General features: G+C 45.9%; 1 pseudogene; it reads left to right on the plus strand.

Moving 5' to 3' along the window:
- Positions 1–4283: 4283 nt before the first annotated feature.
- On the plus strand, positions 4284–9733 carry LOC116568245 (annotated as a pseudogene).

A 9733-nucleotide genomic window follows, 5' to 3' on the forward strand; every position in this document is an offset into this window, starting at 1 on the left:
AACACTGTTCCCCTCTCCCCCGATTAACATTTCACCAGCTGTTTGGTCATCTCTTAGCCCAGTCAAATTGACAAACAGATTGACCATCACAAGTGTAACTCTTGTCAACTTGACACCCCCACCGATTTCCATAAACCACACTTAATCTCCAAATAAAGACAATTGTAAGGTCATAATTCCACCTAACACGATTCAGCTATGCTGCATATGAGCCCAAACACACTAACTCCTTCCCCAGAAGAGAAGGCAAAGTCCTTGAGTGCTGTTTCCTCTTCTCCTTGATGCCCCATAACTTAAACACTGGGATATAAAATTAACAATTCATGAATACTGACAGTAAGTCACAACATTTTATGTTACTTGATAAGGGAATAAGAGAGGAAAGAAAACAAAGATATTTGTTTAATATATGTACATAGACACACAAACATTCACAACAAATAAAGAGGAAATGCTGATGATCATTGCAGTCCTCATTTCTGTCACTGGTCACATGGTCATAGTTGGTATTTATAACTACCTTCTTCTACTGCGCATTCTGTATTCCCTCTGCCTTCAGTAAGCTTCTCAGCTAGTGATGGTCTTTTACTTGGTAGGATGATCCAAACCTTCATACCTGAAGATCTGGGCCGTTCACAGTTCTGCCTGAGTTTGGCTATTATAATTTTCCATTGACTTTAATCACAGGGCAACACTAAGAGATTCTCTAAGGGATCTTCTGGATTCTAGGCATACTCTTCAGCACTCCCTTGTGGAGTAATAGTTCAGTTTCTCCTTGGATGTCAGGATCAATCTCCCCAGCCAGCACAATGATTCCCTTTTTTGCCCGTTGACTTGAAGCTTGAAGAGGCTTGAAGATCCTAAATTCTCCGGGTGGCAGTCTTGTCTTCCAGTTAATGGGATCATTGTTGCGTCTCCTAGTGGTTGTCTTTGTCCCTTGGGAACTAAGACTTTTAGCCCAGTGGAGCATAAACTCTCTAGAACAGAAAGCAAAAATTTTGTTAGTGAGTCACTAGGGTTAATAGTGAGTGGTGCCACTCCCATTTCCAGCCCTCCCTTTTGGGGCTGTGAATAAGATTTGGGGAGTGGTAGTTCTTTTCTTTCTTTCTTTCTTTCTTTCTTTCTTTCTTTTTTTTTTTTTTGAAGATTTAATTTATTTATTTAACACAGAGAGAGAGATCACAAGTAGGCAGAGAGGCAGGCAGAGAGAGAGGAAGGAAAGCAGACTCCCTGCTGAGCAGAGAGCCGGATGTGGGGCTCGATCCCAGGACCCTGAGATCACCACCTGAGCCGAAGGCAGAGGCTTAACCCACTGAGCCATCCAAGTGCCCCTGGGGAGTGGTAGTTCTTATGTTTCTCCACTAGAAAGGAGAAACTGCCTACTGGAGAAACAACACCATATATTGGAGGCCAATTCAGAGCATCCACAGCCTTCTGGACAACCTTGCCCCAGCCCTACAAAGCTTTGCCATCTAGCTGACAGTGTAGTGAGTCTTTGAAGGGCCATTCCACTGTTCTATCAAGCCAGCAGCTTCAGGATGGTGGGGAAGATGATAAGACGAGTGACTTCCATGATCATGGGCTCGTTGCCATACTTCTTTTGCTGTAAGTTAGATCCTTGGTCAGAAACAATGTTGTTGCATGGAATACCATGACAGCGAGTGAGGTTTCTCTAAATCCACATATGATAGTTTTGGTAGAAGTATTACATGCAGGGGAGGTAAGTCTATATCCAGAATAAGCATCTATTCCAGTAAGGGCAAAAACCTGTCCCTTCATGACAGAAGTGATCCAGTGTAACCAACTTACTACCAGTAGCTGGCTGATCCCCTTGGGGAATGGTGCATATTAGGGGCTCTGTGTTGGTCTCTGCTGCTGGTAAATTGGGCACTCAGCAATGGCCATAGCCAAGTTGGTCTTGGTAAGTGGAAGTATGTTGCTGAGCCCATAAAGAAATTTCATTCCTGCCACAACAGCCATTTTATTCATGAACCCATTGGGCAATGACAGAGTGGCTGAGGAGAGAGGCTGACTGGTATCATGGAAGAGGTCATCCTATCCACTTGGTTGTGAAAGTCTTCCTCTGCTGAAATTACCCTTTGGTGAGCATTCATGTGAAACAGAAATATCTTCACCTTTTTTTGCCCATTGAGAGAAGACTATCCACATACCTCTTCCTCAAATTCTGTTGTCACCAATTTTTAAATCACATTCCTTCCAACCATCCAGCTAAACCGTTGGCCACAGCTCATGAATCAGTATATAGCCACACATCTGGTTGTTTTTCCTGCCAACAAAAGTGGACAACAAGGTGCATGGTCCAAAGTTTTGCCCACTTTGTCTGCCCCTTTGGGAGTTTGTCTTTGGGACCGTGTCTTCAGGGATGTCCCAGGGAAGGACTGCCATGCTGTGGCTGTCCACTCTGGGTGGTAACGTGCATGTTGTGCAGAGCCACCCATAAACCAGGTCTGAGTTCTTCCCTTCCTCTGACAGCCAATGGTAGGGAACTCCCCATGTGGTATAGGCTGGGAGAGAAAGCAGTATAGCAAGAATAGGGACCATGGGCATTTGGGACATTCTTTCCTGTAACTTACTTGTGCCTTCAGGGCCTGATTGGGTCTGATCTCATTTATACCACTTTCATTTGATGGGAGAGTGTGGTGTGCACACCCAACTTTATGGCTTGGTGGGTCACCTGACACCCAGAAATAATGTTTTACCAGCTATCTGGGCATCCTTTAGCCCACTCAAGTTGACAAAAATAATCAATCACCACACTAACTGAAAACAACAATTTATTATTAACTCTCACATTTTTGTAGGTTGACTAGACTCAGTTCACTTGGGGTCTCTCATGTGGTTTCTAGCCAGATGGTGGCTGGTGTTGGAATCATCCAAAAGCTTGGCAGGGCTGATTCCAAGATGGCTTCTTCATGCACATGCCTCATTTGAGATGCCCCAGAATACCCAACAGCTGTTCAGCAATCTCGCCTCTTTTTTTTTTTTTTAAGATTTATTTATTTATTTGAGAGGGAGAGAGGGAGAAAGAGAAAGGCAGCCAGCAAATGTGTTGCAGAGGGAGAGAATCTTCAAGAAGACTCCCCACTGAGTGCGGAGCACGACACGGGACTTGATCTCATGACCCATGTGATCACAACCTGAGCCAAAATCAGGAGCTGGATGCTTAACCAACTGAGCAACCCAGACACCCCAATCTCTCCCTCTTTATGCAGCCTCTCCATGTGGCTAGCTTGGGCTTCCTCACAGCATGGAGGATGAGTTGGACTTCTTACACGGTGGCTGGCTTTCTCTGGAGTGTTCCAAGAGTCTTAGGTAGAAGTTACAAAGTTTCTTGTGACCCAGCCTGGGAAGCTACACAGTGTCACTTCCATCATGGCTAAAAGCAAATCACAAGCCAGATTGGATTTAAGGGGAGGCACCATGTAAAGATGTGCATGTCAGGAGGTGTGGTTTCTGGTGGGGGGGGGGTCATCTCTGAGGACCAACTACTACAGGGGAGAAGAGGAAATGTGGTGAAGCAGGCAGGCCAGAAGACTTGATACTGGCTCTACCGGTCCAGAAGTGGACTTGATGGTCTGGAAGGTTCTCCTAGTACCGACAGACCTGGACTTGGGTCTCTGGAAGCTCTGCCCTCCAGGCTGGATCTCTGGTGGGGTAGGTGGACCAGTTACCTGCCACCAACTCCCAGAGTCTGTGACCCCCAGCTAGGCTCCCAGCCATGAGAATTGAGAACAGCTGGAGCTTTAAGACCTCGGTTTCAGAAAAAAAATAATCGCCCTCCCTAGCCATCTCTAGGCACATTATTCACAAGTTCATTACTGTTTAATTTAATCACCAAATGTCAGACGAATGCCATTTATCCTGCCTTCTCACCAGAGGTTTACCTATTTATTTTACATTTCAAATGAATTGCTCATTATTCTGTCATTTGGGTCTTTATTTTGTAATTCATTTGGCAAGTCCCGGCAAGTTGAAAATGATGCCGTATTGAACAGAGTACCTTCTGGGCCCGGTCCCAGGGGTCCCTTCCCTGAAAGCCACCCCCGCCTCCCAGTGTCCCTCCTCGGGAGGCCAGCCTGGACACTCTCCAGCTTCCTGATGGGTAACGGAGAGAGATGCAGCATTCCGCTCTTCTCTCAAGTCCAAACCCCACATCCATGATGCACAGATATGCACGCCAAAGGCTGAGCAAGGCAAGAAGCTCAGGACGGAGAGTTCAACTGTCCATGCCGTAGGTGGGTTGCCCATTTGTGTTGATTCCCATGCTGTGGTCCCTAGCCATGGCCCTCACCGACCAAATCATTTATTGTGGTGCTTGAGGCTACAAGTCCAAGAATCTTCAGTTCAAGAAGTTGGAAGATGAGGTCCCCAGATGCCTGGATGTCTATGGTGAAGGGATTCCATAGGCCACTGGCTTCTTTGAAGTGATGGTAGCGGTGACGTTGGTTCACTCCAAGAAGAGAGGTAATGGCTAGCTACATAGACATGGAGAGCAAGTTTCTGAAGCTGGTGGCCTCCATCCAAGCTGCTTTGGATGGGCCAGTGACCTTGGCCCAGACCCTCACAGCAGATGCTTCAAGACAGGAAGGATTGGAAGGTCTTGTGGATGCCTGGTCTTTCCTTGATGTCCCTGTGGCCACTGAGTGGGGGCAGAAACTGACACCCCGATCCTTGCATGTGCATGTGTGTCTGTCTGTCTGTGTGAGTATCTGTGTGTAGGTTTCTCTGTGTGTGTATGTGTGTGTGTGTGTGTGTATGTCCCTGTGAGTGTAGCTCTGTACCCTGTCTTGTTCCTTCCTCTCCCTGCTTTTTCCCTTCTTCCTGCATCCCCACTTCGCTGGCTACTTTCTAGCATTTGGGGTGGTCCTTCTCCTGGCTTCCTTCTCAGGCAGTAGCAAAGAGAAGGAACTGGGTGAGTGAGTTGCAGATTTCAACAGTGCTGGCAACAGCTCACTATTCAATAAACACTGTAGAAGTTAAAAAAAAAAAAAAAAGTAAGAAAGCTCCAGATGGGCCGTGCAATGAACAGACTTTAGTTAGAATTCTGCCTTTGCCACTTGGTTATCACCCTTGGACTTTCATTCCTTTGGGCAGATGACTTAACTTCTCTGAGCCCATTTAGTCATCTGTAAAATGGGAGGGTTGCAGATTTTGGCTCTTGCGGGGTGGTTGGGAAGGTTCAGTGGGATGAGGCATGTCCAGTGCTCCCCCACTGCTGGGCACATAGTTAGCGCTCTCTGAGGGAGGCATGAGCTCATTTTCTCTTAACCTCAAAGTAAACTAGGATGATCCAAATCAGCCCTTGCCAGGTGCAGGGGATTAAAGTCCGAGGACTTGAGAAAATTAATGCAACAGACAGTACCAGGAACCCACCAGGCTGGTGCTGACTCCATCCCTCAGCCTCAAGTCTGGCCGGGAGGCTCCCAGTTGCCAATGTGTCCCTACAGCCCTCGCAGGCTTCTTCACTGCTGCCTGAGAATGGTTGCTGAGCCAGCCCCCCACCCCCACCCCCGGAAGACCCTCAGTCTAAGCACCAATAGCCTCTCAGCCTGTACCCAGCATGCACCTCTGCATTGCAAAGCCTCCCATGCCTCCAGTCCCCTTTATGGGCTGTGCAGCAGAGCCAGAGAAATCAGTTGGACTCCCTTCAAAATCGCTGGGGGGACCTCCCTCGTGAAGATTCCAATTCTTAAACCTGGGGTCAGGTCTGGGGTGAATCCCAGGGGACTCAGAACAACTGCTTTGTGTGTGTCCTTCTCCAGCCCAGAAGCTTCCCTGGCCTCTTGGAGTCTTGAAAAAAAAATTTTTTTTATTTGCTTTTCTAATTACAAGATCAATACCTGTATGTCGGAGGAGACTGGGGAAAGCACAGAAAAACCCACGTGAGGGAAAATGGCAATCCTACTCCCGGGGAGTGCGAACTTTCCCTGTGATCACTCCCAGTCTTTTGTCTAAGTGCATATTACACGTAATACGTCGTCTCCAATGTGTACTGTACTGTTTCAGCCTGTCTCTTCAGTTAAGGGAACAATGCCCGTGCATGCTCCTCCCCAGTGTCTGCTCCTGTCTTCCATCCCCACTCTGGGACTGGCTCATTATTTCTTCCTCTCTCTGGCACTTTTGCCTTCTCCCTCCTGTATCCTAATCTTCAGCCAGCGTCCTCGGGTTCCCCATCTTCAGATACAACTCCTCTTCTCCCTTCCTCTCCCCAAGCCATAGTCCGTGTTCTCTCTTCCCTGCGTTTTCTGAAACAGCAAACTTCCCTCTCCGCCCTCTGCCCAGGTCTCCCCTTAACGTACTCACTTCCTGACCCCAAAACTGAGGCTCTTGCCTCTCCCCACCCCCAAGAGGCACGGCAGGACCGTCCCTGGGAGAGAACTAGAATGCCAGCTACACGTGGACTTGAACATGTCCTAGCCACCTTCAAAAAGTAAAAAGACACAAGTAAAATTAATTTTAATAATATATTTCTTTTAACTCGGTATATCCAAACCGGTATCATTTCAACTTGTAACATGTCACCAATAAAAAATTATTAGTGGACGGACACCTGGGTGGCTCAGTCATTAAGCGTCTGCCTTTGGCTCGGGTCATGATCCCGGGGTCCTGGGATCCAGCCCCACCTTGGGCTCCCTGCTCAGTGGGGAGTCTGCTTCACCCTCTCCCACTCCCCCAGCTTGTGTTCCCTCTCTCGCTGTGTCTCTCTCTGTCAAATAAATAAAATCTCTAAAAAAATTATTAGTGGAGTATTTCCTATTCTTTTTTTTTGTACTTGCTTTTTGAGATCTGATGTGTATTTTGCACCTCTATCCCATCTCCATAACCATATTTCAAGTGTGCTGTAGCCAGGTGTAGCCAGTGACTATGGTATTGGATGACACGTGCCCAGGGACTCACCAAGAACCCGATGGTAAAATCTACTCAACTCCTTTCAGGGAACCAATTCCTACACTGTGTTCCTCTGTCTAACACAGTTCAGATGTTGCCCTTTCTTTCATCTTCCCATATGACATCTTCATTTCTTTTTTTAAAATTATTTTTATGTACTTATAATGTATTATTTGCCCCAGGGGTACAGGTCTGTGAATCGTCAGGCTTACACATTTCACAGCACTCACCATAGCACATACCCTCCCCAATGTCCGTAACCCAGCCACCCTATCCCACCTCCCCCCAGCAACCCTCAGCTTGTTTCGTGAGATTAAGAGTCTCTTATGGTTTGTCTCCCTCCCGATCCCATCTTGTTTCATTTTTTCCTTCCCTGCCCCCTACAACCTCCTACTCTGTCTCTCAAATTCTTCATATCAGAGAGATCGTATGATAATTGTCTTTCTCTGATTGACTTATTTTCCTCAGCACAATACCCTCTAGTTCCATCCTTGTCGTTGCACAAATGGCAAGATTTCAGTTTTTGAGGGCTGCATAGTATTCCATTGTACATATATACACCACAGCTTCTTGATCCATTCATCTGTTGATGGACATCTAGGTTCTTTCCATGGTTTTGCTATTGTGGACATTGCTGCTATAAACATTCAGGTGCATGTGCCCCTTAGGATCACTACATTTGTATCTTTAGGGTAAATACCCAGTAGTGCAAGTGCTGGGTCAGAGGGTAGCTCTATTTTCAACTTTTCGAGGAACGTCCATGCTGTTTTCTAGAGTAGCTGCAGCAGTTTGCATTCCCACCAACAGTGTAGGAGGGTTCCCCTTTTTCCATATCCTCGCCAACATCTGTCGTTTCCTGACTTATTAATTTTAGCCATTCTGACTGGTGTGAGGTGGTATCTCATTGTGGTTTTGATTTGCGTTTCCCTGATGCTGAGTGATGTGGAGCACTTTTTCATGTGTCTATTGGCCATCTGTATGTCTTCTTTGCAGATATGTCTGTTCATGTCTTCTGCCCATTTCTTGATTGGATTATTTGTTCTTTGGGTGTTGAGTTTGCTAAGCTCTTTATAGATTTTGGATACTAGCCCTTTATCTGATATGTCATTTGCAAATATCTTCTCCCATTCTGTCAGTTGTCTTTTGGTTTTGTTGACTATTTCCTTTGCTGTGCAAAAGCTTTTGATCTTGATAAAGTCCCAATAGTTCATTTTTGCCCTTGCTTCCCTTGCCTTTGGCGATGTTTCTAGGAAGAAGTTGCTGTGGCTGAGGTCAAAAAGGTTGCTGCCTGTGTTCTCCACAAGGATTTTGATGGATTCCTTTCGCACATTGAGAACCTTCATCCATTTTGAGTCTATTTTTGTGTGTGGTGTAAGGAAATGGTCCAGTTCCATTCTTCTGCATGTGGCTGTCCAATTTTCCCAACACCATTTGTTGAAGAAACTGTCTTTTTTCCCTTGGACATTCTTTCCTGCTTTGTTGAAGATTAGTTGACCATAGAGTTGAGGGTCTATTTCTGGGCTCTCTATTCTGTTCCATTGATCTATGTGTCTATTTTTGTGCCAATATCATACTGTCTTGATGATTACAGCTTTGTAATAGAGCTTGAAGTCTGGAATTGTGAAGTCACCAACTTTGGCTTTCTTTTTCAACATTCTTCTGGCGACTGGGGTCTTTTCTGGTTCCATATAAATTTTAGGATTATTTGTTCCATTTCTTTGAGAAAAATTGATAGTATTTTGATAGGTATTGCATTAAATGTGTAGATTTCTTTAGGTAGCATAGACATTTTCACAATATTTGTTCTTCCAATCCAAGAGTATGGAACATTTTTCCATTTCTTTGTGTCTCCCTCAATTTCTTTCATAAGTACTTTATAGTTTTCTAGGTACAGATTCTTTGCCTCTTTGGTTAGGTTTATTCCTAGGTATCTTATGGTTTTGGGTGGACATCTTTATTTCTGAAACTTCCTTTATGATGTTAGTAACACATGATAGTAAATATCAGAAACAACCAGAGATGGTGATCTAGATTTTTCTTAAAGATTTTATTTATTTATTTGACACACAGAGAGAGATAGTGGGAGAGAGCACAACCAGGAGGAGAGGGATAAATAGGCTCTCCACTGAGCAGGGAGCCTAACGTGGACCTCGATCCCAGGACCCTGGGATCACGACCTGAGCTGAAGGCAACTGCTTCACCGACTGAGCCACCCAGGTGCCCCTAAATTTTCAAAATCAGGTCTTAGGAGACAAGCTGTCCTGTTCAGGCAGAGGAATCACCTTGTCTTAGGTTTAATTATGGCAAGAGCACAAGAATAGTCACTGTTGAGTTGTGTTGAGAATCAAAGGGAAGGTCCCAAGGGAAGTTGGGTTTGGAGTTTGTGCTATGAAAATGAGCAGAATGATGGAGAAGGGACATACTCAGATCCTCTGCCTGGTGTAACGAGGCAAGGCCACTCAGCTAGTTGCAGAACGAAATGGGGACATTTCTCAGGGTCCTCAGTGGTCTGTAGAATCATCAGGGCCTGAAGACCCAGGCTCCAGTTTGAGGTTTCAGCATTGACTTCTATAATCACACAGCAGAGCTGGGCCACCAATGGGGAGGTTGTCACTTTCACATTCAGGAAACTTCTTGTGGAGTTTGTGGGAGGGGGAAGTGCTGCTCTTCTGGCGGCCGGTTCCAGATTGACACCACTGCCACCCGGACCCAGCTGCTGAATCAGGATGCAGCTGCCACTGTCCACACCAGCAACACTGGGGTCCTGAGATCTGCCAGGTCACTGATTTCAGGGCACTGGAACTCCCCAGAAGTGGAGCTATAG

The sequence above is a fragment of the Mustela erminea genome, chromosome 10, assembly GCF_009829155.1.
Source record: "Mustela erminea isolate mMusErm1 chromosome 10, mMusErm1.Pri, whole genome shotgun sequence".
Lineage (NCBI taxonomy): Eukaryota > Metazoa > Chordata > Mammalia > Carnivora > Mustelidae > Mustela > Mustela erminea.